This window comes from Sciurus vulgaris (assembly GCF_902686455.1).
Source record: "Sciurus vulgaris genome assembly, chromosome: 16".
Taxonomy (NCBI): domain Eukaryota; kingdom Metazoa; phylum Chordata; class Mammalia; order Rodentia; family Sciuridae; genus Sciurus; species Sciurus vulgaris.
This window is the reverse complement of record NC_136477.1, coordinates 26,119,544-26,132,322: the sequence shown is the minus strand read 5'-3', so window position 1 is coordinate 26,132,322 and position 12,779 is coordinate 26,119,544. Positions and strand designations below refer to the sequence as shown.

The window sequence follows — 12,779 nt, the reverse complement described above, 5'->3', positions numbered from 1 at the left end:
GTGTGTGCATGTGTGATAAGGCCATAGCTTAGTTTAGCTTTTGTTTAGGTTTTCTTTTGCTCTTTGTTTTGGCTTTTGTTTTTGTCTTTGTTTGGCTTTTGTTCGTCTTTGTTTCACTCTTTGTTTAAACTTTCTTTGGCTTTTGTTTGGTTTTTCTTTAGCCTTTTGTTTAAACTTTGTGTGGCCTTTTTGTAGTCTTTGTGTAGCTTTTGTTTTAAAGTGCATCTTGGCCGGAGGACCCATCAAAAACACCTTGTGTAATGAAAAACCCAGATATATAATCTCTCCCTATATATTCTGCATGCATTGAGGTAGCCTCAACCCCTCAGGGACCTTGGTATAGACGAGGGACCCCTTATACACAGCAACTGCTATCTGAAGGTAAGAGAGTGACTCTGGTTTTCATCTTGTACAAAATCCTCAAGTGGCAAGTGAACAGTCATATTGTAACCATTTTATTACAGCTGACTGTAATAGCGGTCAAGGTTGGAAGGACAGAAAAGAATGGAGAAAGGACTGGAGGAACGGCAGCAGCAAGTTGATTCTGATGTGGGCAGAGAGCCCTCCTGGAATGTTTCTGCTAATGTTTGGGATTTGTGTGAGCCCAGGGAGAGGTTCTGAATCCTAACTCAGATTTCCTCAGTTTCAAAGGCCCCTGTTGTTTCAGTGAGATCAATGGTGCTACTGGGTTCTCTTTTTTTTTTTTTTTTTTAATCCCTATTTTGACTTTGATAATTTGTCATGATTTGAAAATGAGATTTTTTTCTTATCTGGGAACAACTGCTTCCCCTCTACAGTTGGATTTATGTGTGTGGGATATTAATGGAGTAACAAAAACCAAAATCTTAGCATTCTTCTCCCTGTGGACCAACCAACTTAAATGGAAAGACATTGATGTCTTGTCACATACAGAATCTCTTAGAAATCACAGGGAGTCTTTCAGTTCTATAGTTGACAAAAAAATGGAACGAAAAGATAATGTGTCAGGGGAATAAAGTCACGAACTTGGCTAGGGTACTGGGAAGGAAATGGAGAAAAGGAGAATTTTTAATGCTCTGTGAATAAAACAGGGAGGCAGAAACCAGAAAGCCAGATGTGCGGATATGCTGGTTGGTGATTATTTAGAATGACAGGGGAATTGTGGGTGAGCGGATTTCAAAAATTGCTTCAGAAAAGTTGCAAACGGTACAAAAATTCCAGATGCACAGGGTTTACCCAAATGTGAACATTGTACCAGATTTGCTTTATCATTCTCTTTCTATAGCAACATATAAGACATATCTTTCTGAACCCTTTGAGAGTAAGTTGCAGACATCATCAAAATAAAAAAATACTATGAGAAATCTAGAATTCATCAATTGTCTCAACTGTCAATCCAGTATGATTAATTGACTTCAGTTATCCTATTTCTTGAGTGTTCTTTAATCTGAAACTCTACCTGAGATAGCCATTCTCCTTCATGACAGTAATGGTTTTGCAGCATGTAACCTCGTTATTTTGTTAAATGTTCTTCTGTATGGATTTGGTCTGGAGTTTTCTCATAATTGGGGGGGTTCACAGTTTTTGAAGGAATATGCTTGTATTTTGACTGTGAATATTTAAATTCATACTTGAATCAGTTTCTAGAAACTTGTTTATTTGTACTGGGGATTGAACCCAGGTATACTTTACCACTGAGTCATATCCCCAGTCCTTTTTAGTTTTTTATTTTGCAACAGGGTTTTGCTAAAGTGCTTAGGACCTCACTAAATTGCTGACTGTGGTCTCAAACTTCTGTTTGTAATCCTTCTGTTTTAGCCTCCCGAGTCACTAGGATTATAGGTGTGCCCCATAGTGCCCTGCTGAGTCAATAAATTTTAAATTCTTATTTATCCGAGAGTTACTTGGATTTTAAATGATTACCTAAAATCTTTGTCTTTGAAATTACAAAAAAGTTATAAATCCAGAAATTTTACAGATAATTCCCAAGCATTCACCAAAAGTGTGTCAGAGCTGACCTTTGATTATAAATGGGAATTGCTGTGATAAGTCCATAAACTTGATAGTCTTGGGTTGATATTTAATTTAGATTCTTTGCATGTGTTGACTGCACTGAGTTTTTTTTTTTTTTATTACTTTTTTACTTGTCAATGTACCTTTATTGTACTTATTTACATGTGGTGCTGAGAATTGAACTCAGTGCCTCACACATGCTAGGCAAGCACACTACCACTGAGCCACAATTCCAGCCCTGCACTGTGAGTTTTCATTGTATAAATGTGGCTGTTCCTCCCTAAGCATAGCTATCTGCTGATATTGCTTAAGGAAGAACTGTCCTGAGTAGCCACCCAGCTCTCTGGCATCCGTTAGCAGGTTGGCAGGGTGTCTGCAGTAATGGAGGAGGGTTTGCCAGGGCTGTGAGAAGACCCCTGTTCTAGAAACCACATGTGGGGATAGGAATCCAAATTCTGAGATCCCAGCCTGGTACGGTGGTGCATACCTCTAATCCCAGTGGTTCAGGAGGCTGAGGCAGGAGGATCACAAGTTCAAAGTCAGCCTCAGCAACTTAGTGGGGCCCTAAACAACTCAGTGAGACCCTGTCTCTAAATAAAATACAAAAAAGAGCTGGGGATGTGGTTCAGTGGTTAAGTTCCTCCAAGTTCAATCCCTGGTACAGAAACGAACAAAAAACTGAGATCCCAAAGATTTACCGAGCATTCTTAAAATAAATATTCTCAATAAAATCTTTGAGTTCGGAAATATTATTCATATTTTACAGATGAGAAAATTTAGGTCTAGAAGATCAGCCTGTGATTTTTATACATAGGTAGCAAGTGTCAGAGTCCACAACTCAAACTAAGATACCTACTGAATTTTTATGAATGACAGGTATTCTTCTTCTATTTTTTTTTTTTTTTACTAGTAGTAGATCATACACATTAAAGTTACAAAAATTAAAATTGAAAAAGTGGGCTGAAAATGAAATAAACAATATTTCAAAAATAATTTTATACCCTGATTTGGACATTACATGGAGACTTGACTTCCCTTTAGGCTTTCTTTATTTTGTAAAGGTTATTAAAATGCATTCCTTACATATGCATATAAAAGCATTTATTTGTTTTCCCCCTCAGGGAAGATGCTGAAGTCAACAAAAATCAGAATATGAGGTAGTTCACTACCCTGTTACATTATCTTTGTAGTAAAGTGGGACTTTAACAGGACTGTTCCTTGGGTGAGGGAGATAAATGTTTTCTTACCTAACAGTGAAATTAGATTAAAAGTTTGGGGTTCTGTACAGGGTGCTATTTAAGGCTGAGGAGCTTGGCTACTGGGAAAGGGAAGTGTCAGATGTTTTGACTGTCTTATCTGGGTCATGGAGGTCACCCTACGGTTTGGTGAAGTGTTTTATACTTCAAAGATTATGTTTTCCCAAAATGAATTATCCTGTAGCGGAAAATGAAGGCAGGAAGACCCCTTTCTCTCAGTCAAAAGAATTGGGGGTCAGGACATGGTAGGCTTGGAAGACCAGGAAAGAATTGTGGATGAGAGTCTTCTGACAACCTAGAGAATCTGCTGGACTGGGACCATGGAATGAGGTTTTTATAACATGGGCTCCAGCAGTGATTTCTTCCATTGGTATGTAGGCCTCTCTGGCATCTGCTGTTTCTGTTACCTTTCAAGCATTAGAGTCGGCTGTGTTCTGGATGGCTAAGGAACCATCCTGTTTAAAAACGTACCTGAGATTTTGTTATTGATCAGGTATGGTGAGGCCACCAGATCAGGAAAAGAGTGTCATTAGAAAGAGTTTGTTACAGTTCCTATTTTAGTCAGTTTTTTTTTTCTGCTGCTATGACTTAAAGACCTGACCAGAACAATTTTAGAGGAGAAAAAATTTATTTGAGGGCTCATGGTTTCAGAGGTCTCAGTCCATAGACAGCCAGCTCCACTCCTTGGGGCTCAAAGTGAGGCAGAACATCACGGCAGAAGAGTGTGGTGGAGAGAAGCAGCTCACATGATGATCAGAAGCAGAAAATTACACTTGCCAGATACCAAATAAAAGCCCCAAGACACACCCCCAGTGGCACACATCCTCCAGCCACACCCTACCTGCCTTCAGTCATCGCTCAGTTAATCCCATTAGGGGTTTAATTTGCTGATTGGGTTAAAGCTCTCACAACCCAATCATTTCTCCTCCAAACCTTCTTGCATTGTTTCATAGGTGAGCTTTTGAGGGAATACCTCACATCCAAACCATAACAGTTCCAAAGAAGAGGGAGACATGGGGAGGGTCACAGGACCACATGGACAAGGATCAGGTTCCTTGGTCAGGAGTCAGGAGGAACAGGGGATGGGAGCCTTTATTGTGTTTTTGTTTTTGTTTTTGTTTTTTTTTGGGGGGAAGAGTTGGGGAGGCAGGGTAAAGGAGTAGGCAGGTTTAGGACTGGCTAGTTTGAATAATATCTTGGGGCTCTGGGATGTAGGATCTGTCCCAAGTTAACTGGTATCTGGCCCTGGGGTAATCGGGACAGAGGAATATTTGTTCAACCTGTGAAAGCTTAATAAAGGAGGCAGTTGGAAAGTTTGGGCTCTGGATTGGTTGATTTCCATAGGAAAGGTGAGCTCGCAGGAGAGTCATTTTCTATCTCTAGGAATTAACTAGTCTTGGGAAAGACATTCTCTCTAGGATCAGTAAGACCTGGGATGCCAGAGGATCGTGAATACAGAATATAAGAAAATACAGTTAACAGAGTCAGTGTTCACCTTTGGAGTGAATGAACACAGGGAAAAGAGAGCAGCATTTACAGGCTGGAACAACAGCATTTAAGAGCCAGGACATCTGATACAGAGACCTTTATGGAAAGTGTAACATTTTTTATGAGAGTCCAAAATATTATAAAGAAGAAAGAGGAATGGATCTTCAGAGATCCACAGGAGTGAGTATATTTGTTTCCTATTGTTTTGTAGCATATTACCACAATCATAGTGTCTTAGAACCGTTCCCATTTATTACCTCACTGTTCTGTAGATCAGAAGTCCAGTCCTCTGCTTTGGGCTTCACGAGGACATGGAGGGGTTGCCTGCAGACCTCCTGTCTAGAAGAAGCTCTGAAATCCAAGCTCATGCAGGTTTTTGGCAGAACTCACTCCTTGTGGTTGTTGGGCTCAGGTCTCTGGTTTGCTTCAGTCAGTAATGGTGGACTGAACTCTTCTCAAACTTGGAGTAACTCTGACCTCATCTTCTGTTGCATTTCTCTGACTCCATCTAGATAAAGTTCTTGGCTCTTAAGAGCTCATATTAAAAAAAAATAAATAAATAAAAAAAAAAAAAAAAAAAAAAAAAAGCTCATATTATTTGACCCACCCAAATAATCCAAAATAATCTCCCTGTAAAATCCTTAGCCTTTACTATGCCCATAAAGAGTCTTTTGTTATGTAATATAATATATTCAGAAGTTTCAGTGATTAGGAGTTGGAAATTTATTGGGCAGGCCATTTGGCCTACCACAGGGAGCTTAGAACCAATGCAAATGTGAACATTAAAAATTATAGCCAGCGCATACATTTTCTTTTTTCCTTTCTTTTCTTATTTTTTTTTTGAGCACAAACATTTTCTATGTGTAGTCTAGTGTGATTTAGGGTTGTGCCAGTTACACGGAAAACCACCGTGGGAATTAGATCTAGTCCCCTGCCCAGAGCTCTGCAGCTCCCTGGAGGTTGGGCTGCCCAGCTGAATGCCCATGCTCCAAGCTCAAGTAGCCCTGCCTGCCATGTTCCTGCTCTCTGCCTAAATATTCCTGTGTGTGGGCGGGACTAGATACTGGAACCAATGTTCTTGGCTCTTATTTTACCAGATATTTCTGCCACCTCTTACTTCTTTGATTTTGTCCCAGAAAATACAGGCAGACACACGCCTGGCTTTTCCCCTCCTACTCCACTTCTACTGTGAGTGGAAGGGCTCCCAAGTTTGTATCCCTCACACAGGGACCTTTCACATACCATGCCCTTTTCTTCCCCAAGGCAGTGCTTACCCTTACTCTCTTCCTTGGGATTATCATAATAAAATGTCTGTGAGGGAATAGGGTTCATTGATGTACTAGTCTGACCCATTAAAATCACCAATTACCTTAGAAATATGTTGAGATTTTGTATTTTAAGGAGCGCCATAGAACAATATACAACCTAGGAGTCAAGTGCCAGAACTGTACCTTCAACTTTTCAATTATGCCTTAGGGCACGTTAGTGCAATTCTTTAGATCATAGTATGTGAAAAATCATAGGTATAGATGGTGTTTAAGTACTAGGTTTTTTTTTATGATAAACACAAAACAGTTCCACAGTTCAGTCCTTAGATGGAATGGATGAAATCTGTTGAAATAATATCAAGTTAAAATTCCATGATAAAAACTTAGAATTTTTTCAACACTTCCCATATACATCCCCAATTTCATTTCCCCACTACCTGTCTCTCCTCCCCTCGCCCCACATCTCACATACACACTGAAGTCTCCAGTCAAACTGAACTGCTTGTAGTTTATCCTGGTGGATCCATCTTTCTCTCATTCTTTCCAGTTTCTGGAACACCCTTCCCTGTGCCGTCACCTGATAGTGCATTGATCAGGTCTTGCTTCATCACCCCCATACCCCTTTAGTTACCACCCTTGCTTCCTCGGGTCAGGTTTGAAGTAGGGGATCCCAACTACTTGGCAGCACACATTCATACTCCTCTAGATACTTCCATACTGAGTCCTGGTCTGCCGATCCTCTGTGGGTATCTCTTCAACTGTGAGCCCTCTGAAGTTGCCACAGGTGTGTTCACTGCTTCATTGCCAAGGGCTGAGACGGTGCCTGGTACTGGATAAATGTCTGTTAAGAAAGAGACTCCTCCATAGTCATTCTCAGAGCCTATTTGAGTCTACCACCCAATGCAGTTTTGTGTGCAATGATGGCAGGATTCTATCCTGTTTCCCAAGTTGAGGAAAGCTGTTTCTGAACATCTGTGTGTGAACCTTCTCTTAGTATCCTGATGGTGGCAAAAGTACTTTAAAAAAAATCTTGCTGAGAGTAGGTGTGAAGAGGGTCTGGGGATTATGTTGGGCAGTTTCACTTCACTATATACTCCAATAAGAATGGAGGTTGCACAGAAATTGGAGAACAGTGTTGAGTGGCAGTTACCAACCAACCAAGGCATAAGACCTGTGCTTAAGAATTCTGAAATACATCATTGAGCATTATACAATAATAACATTTGCCCTCAGAGACACATGGAAGAAATCTTTGTAATACCTTCATGCAAAATGTTTTCAAGAATAACCGAAGTCAATTCCCTAATTTAGAAACTGGTTTGTTTATTATATCTTTAAAAGCAAGGTATTAAAGGTCTAAAGTGGAAGACAAACATTTTTTGAGGGGGATAGGGACTCCATCATGTAAGGTCCTTGATGTGTCAAGTAGTCAGTAGCCAAGAACAACTGTCCAACTCTGGGTAAATGCAGAGGCCCTTGGTTAAGGAGGTTGGAAGTTAATTTATGACATGAAGTTGTAGTGAGACTTCCTTCTTCCTTTTTCCTTTCCCAAATCCCCATTTACTTCATCCCAAATCTGAAGATTTATTGATTTCAGAGGAAAGGTTAAGAAGGCCCATCTATCTGTGTTGCCAGAGGAAAGTAAGAGATACAGAAACAGGGAAGTGTGTGTTTTCTCCCAAGCCTGGTGTAGGCCTTGAGCCTTGGCCACTTGGCTCCCTGTCTGGGAAAGTCAGGCTGTCCCAACTGGAACAGGGAACAATATCTCTGGAGAGAGAAAGTGGGGGAGGGAGACAGAATGAAAGAGAGAAGAAAGGCAAGGCTTTGACTTTCTTAATGATCCAAAGGCAAAAATAAATCATGAATGGAGAAACTATATGTATAGCCCATAGGCATAGCTCTTATTGATCATGTCAGGAAAATTGACTCCGGCACTTGCATATGGAAACTTTTCACTTAGAGGAGGCGAACACATCTGTAGAGTAGGCTTGAGAAGTTTTAACTAAAAGTAGTAACGGACAAAACTGTAAGTTAAGCAGGTCAACCTCAAACATTAATTTCAGGCAAAGGGAGTAACAATCATTGCCTTTTATATGATTAAGATAAATGGTGCATTCACAGTCTATTTTAAGAATCTATAGGAAACACAGAGACCAGACACCAGTACTGAATGACACTGTACATCTTCCTCAGGGCTTCAGTTCACTGGAAAACTAGACTGTGCTTGAGCATCACCTTCTCTTTATAATCCATATTTATTTAAGATAACTTGGTTCTTAGATAAAGCTACTACATTTTCAGAAGTGAACAAAATAATAGATGCTAACTAACAGATGTTGAATAAACTGGGGACTTCAGAACCACAATGTCTTCTGTAGTAGTAGAGGATACAGAAAAAAATTTTTTTTTCTGTATGGTTCTGTCTTACCCATAGCTATTTAAAATTAACATTCAAGTTTCCAAGTAGCTCCATGTGGAATAGCCTTGGTGCCTACCAATGCTATTAGCTGATGTTCACTAGTGTGTAGATAACTTGTTGTAACGCTATGTTAATTAGAGTAAGTTGAGAAATTCTGAGTTACCTGGAAATCTACGTTCAGGTATTTATCCTGGATTCGTCACAAGACTGTGTCACATTTCATTCATTCATTCATTCATTCATCCATCCACTCGAATATTTGAGAGTTCATGTGGCAGGCACCGAGCTAGCATCTGGAGTTAAAATGGTGGATAAAGTGTAGAGTGTACATTTCCATGGTAGTGAAAAAAAAAAAAATGCAACCCCAACAATAATAAAAGCAAAAGAGAAGCAGCCCAGGAAGCTATACGATTGTGAAATGAGGCTGCTTGATAGCTAATCTAACTAAATGACCAGAAAATTTTTCTCTGAGAGAGGGGTGTTTGACTTGAAATTTTCTATTCTTAAGCAAGCATTGCACAAATAAAGCAAGCTCAGGAGGGTATTTCTGGAAAAGGGACTATTATTAGCGAATGTCCTGGGTAGGTGAAACCACATTGCATGGGTACATTTGAGTATGGAGAAGTACAGAGAGCTAGGTGCTAAATACTTTTATAGCTTCCCTTTTCCTGACTCGGCTGGTTTTTAGGAATCCCTGCAGATTAAATAAGTTATTATCACGAAACAGATGATGACATTAAACAAAACACAGACTCTGCAATTATCTGTATCACCTAAAGTATATTCATCATTCCCTTAGGAGCCATTTATTCTCTAATTGCTTCTCCCTCTCCATGAAATTTTAATTCTGCAGAGATACTATATGTTGTTTATGCATTGTACATGTATCTCTGCTTTGTTCATAAAAAGAATCAGATATTTTTGGTCCCCTGCCCCTGCCACCACTTTTCAAGCTCTTGGGGAACACCTTTCACCCAGGTTCCTTTAATGTTAACATTTAACACAACCATGCAGTTCAATTAATAAAACTGATAAGTTAACATTGATACATTATTAACTAACCACATTTCTCCTTCACATTTCACAAGTTTTACCCACTAATACCCTTTTCCTACATCAGGATCTAACCCAGGATCCCCATGGCGTTTCTACTGCAAATTAAAACATCTCTTTAATTTTCTCGTCTGTGACAATTCCTCAATCTTTTTCTTTTATGACCTTCAGACTTTTAAAGAACACTGATAAGTGATTGGTAAAGCGTCTTTCCATTTGAATTTTTCTGATGCCTTTTCACTATTAGATCACGGTTATGTGTTATCGAAAAGAATTCCAGAGATGACATTCCCTTCTCAGTGCGTCACATCAGGGAAAATGATGATGACCCTTTTTATTACTATTGATATTACCCTGCATCACATGGTTAAGGTGATATTTTCCAAATTTCCCCACTATAAAATTATTATATTTTATTTTAAATTAATAAATATTTCTTTGGAGAAGAGTTATTTTAAGGCTATGCAAATATCCTGTTTTTCATTAAACTTTCACCTATTAATGTTAGCATTCATGAGTGACTGTTGCTTGTAGAAATTATTGTGCTGTTATAATGGTGGTTTATTATTTTTCTCATTTTAAATACATTCATTAATTGGAATTATTCTTTCAGAAATAATTCACCTCATTTCTCTTCCTTTCAGCATAGTTATATGATTAGTTTTATCTGATTCATTAATTACATTCATTTGTCTCCATCTTGGGTCCCCTCCCATTCCCTATATCACAGTTGATTTTTTAAAATGAATTTTTATTCCATGTTGAAATTTCTCATCTTCTCACCCATTGTGTTAATCTTTTTTCTAATTTCTTTAACATATCGATAATGATAATCTCTGGGTCTGCTTGCATTGATCATTTTGTCTCTTGACTTTTCAATTTCCTTTTGTTCAAATGTCTGGTAATTTTTGTCTTTGTTTTTGTTTTGTAAGTAACATGTTATAAAGAACAGATTGTAGAGTTTCTGGGTTATGTTAAGATGGATCACCTTAATCCTGTCAAGTCTTGATTTTAGGCCTTGTTAGGACACACCTATTTCATTTTTGCTTATTCCTCAGAGTGGACCATACCTTAGGGTGAAATCTCCTGGTGTTTCAACTGAAAGCTTGGGGTATTCACCAAAGTTTTACAGTGTTTCCTCAGTAGTGCGGTAACTCTGAAATGTCTGCTCAGTTATCAGCCTCTTCAGAGATTTTTATTCATGGGTTTCACAAGTCTCAAACTGCATTTGCACAATTTTGGATTTGGCTAAGTATCTGAGAGAAAGAATAAATATCTCCCACACTTTTTGTTATTCTTTCCTCCACCCTTTAATCGACCTTTTCAGTCTTAATATCCCCTAACTCATGTGTCTGTTTCTTCCTCTCTCTAAGTTGGATCTTTTTCCCTATATAACAGTTTGGAAGGTATCTTTAGAGAGAAAACCAATATAGTGTGGTTCACCTCCTTTGCTTCCTTCCTCTCAAGAGTTATATCCCTGATATGTTTACTGTTCAGTGCTTGAGAATAATTCATTTGTATATTTTGTTGAGTTTTATTGTTTTCAGTGGGAGTGTAAATTTGATACCTGCTACCATATTATGACTGATCATTTTTTTTTTTTAATTTTTTGATAAGCAAGTTTGTAGACTTAGAGTTAGGAATGATGGTACATGCCTGTAACCCAGCAACTTGGGAGCTGAAGCAGAAAGATCAGAACTTTGAGCATCTTGATGAAACCCTGTCTACAAACAAACAAACAAGCAACAAGAATTTCAATTATTCTATCAAGCAGGTGGTAGAAGAACATGTTAGTAATTCAAACCTAATTTGAGTTAAAACTCATAAAGATTTATATGGTTAGTCATTACACAGAGTAGCCAATTACATCAGTATTATTAGAATAACAAATTACCTAATAGGACAATCAATTCACATTACAGATTTTCATTTGGGAGTTCTAGAACCTTCATAATTTTTAAGACCCCCCCCTTTATTCAAATGAAACTTCCAAGATCTGCTTTATAGCAAGAAAGAAAGGAACATAAGGTTATGATTAGTCACATTAATGTTCATACTGCAAAGGAAAATAAGACTGGTATCTGTCAAAGTGTTCACATCTGTCTTTTCAGATCTCTAAGGGAGGAGGATATTCCTTTAACCCTCCTTTTGGGCTGATTCCTTTGATTATGAATATTTGAATTTTTAGATCCAGACTCTAGAATTTTATTAATTAGCATAATAAACAAAACCCAGGCTTGTGGAACTCAAATTTACTAGGAGAAATGGAAAAAAGATTAAATTTTTTTTTATTTAATGATAATAAATTAACTGGAAATATGGTATTTTTTTCTTCTCTAAAGGTACAGTGGCTTTAAAAAGTTTGCATGTGATTTTGTGACTATGTCTTTCTCCCAAACCCAACTTGCAGATGACATCTAGATCAAATATCATGATCCTTCCTACAATGGCGAGAGTGGAGCTCCATGTAAAATGTACTTGAACTATTTACACCCTGAGTAACGAAAACACTAATTAACCAGAACACATTCTACTGCTTCATTTTTAGGAGAAAAAGAAGCAAATGATTCCAAGACAAGCTTATAGCAGAGATTTAATCACCAGATGTGTACGGATGAAAATACAGGTACAAATGAATCTCTTAACTGGATCTGTATCTAAATTGTTGCATAACGATGACTAGTCTTCAGAATTTCACGGTAGAATCAGCAATGGAATTTGCATAAAGAGTTAAACACCTTTGCAGTATGTCCAGGTGTCTCACAGCATTCTAGATTTGGGGAGTAGAAATATGAAAAAAAAAAAAAAAAAAAAAAAAAACCAACTCTATCAGAGAGAATATGGCCCCGGTCACCATTTTGTCCACTATTGACAAGCCTATGTACTATGTATGACAGTCATCTTATGAACAAGACTACCTTTTCTTGTGCCCTCAGACTCCACTCAGGAAATTCTTTCCATTTCTTTGTCTTAACTGAATCTCACCAGTCTTCTGAGAACAAAGCCTCATATGTTAGTTTCTCGAATGGGGGCATTTTGTACTCCCCGTAGCTCCAGGTCTAAGAGTGGGGTCAGTGTCTTCCCCTACCCCTTTCAGGTTTCTAATCTTTCACTCTCTAGTTAAATCTCTACATTTTGAAGCTTGTCCTCCATTTCTTATCGGGGAGGGAGGGAGGGTCTTCACTTGATCTCACGCAGTCACTTCTCCTTGTTCACTGATGATCTTTTTATCAGAATTCCCACTCCTTTTCTACTCCAACTCCATCTATCAACTTGGATGACTTTAATAATAATGTGAATGGG

At 38.3% G+C, this 12,779-nt stretch overlaps 1 protein-coding gene across 3 annotated transcripts in view; it reads left to right on the top strand.

Moving 5' to 3' along the window:
- The first annotated feature begins 231 nt into the window (after positions 1–231).
- MOBP (myelin associated oligodendrocyte basic protein) overlaps positions 232–12,779 on the top strand; it is a 51,447-nt gene continuing 38,899 nt past the window's right edge. For 2 of the 3 annotated variants that reach the window (XM_079114784.1, XM_079114785.1), the window contains exons 1-2: positions 232–381; positions 12,025–12,102. The gene's annotated coding sequence lies outside the window, so the exon portion shown is untranslated. The remainder of the gene's footprint in view (positions 382–12,024; positions 12,103–12,779) is intronic. The other variant, XM_079114786.1, reaches the window with a different exon arrangement.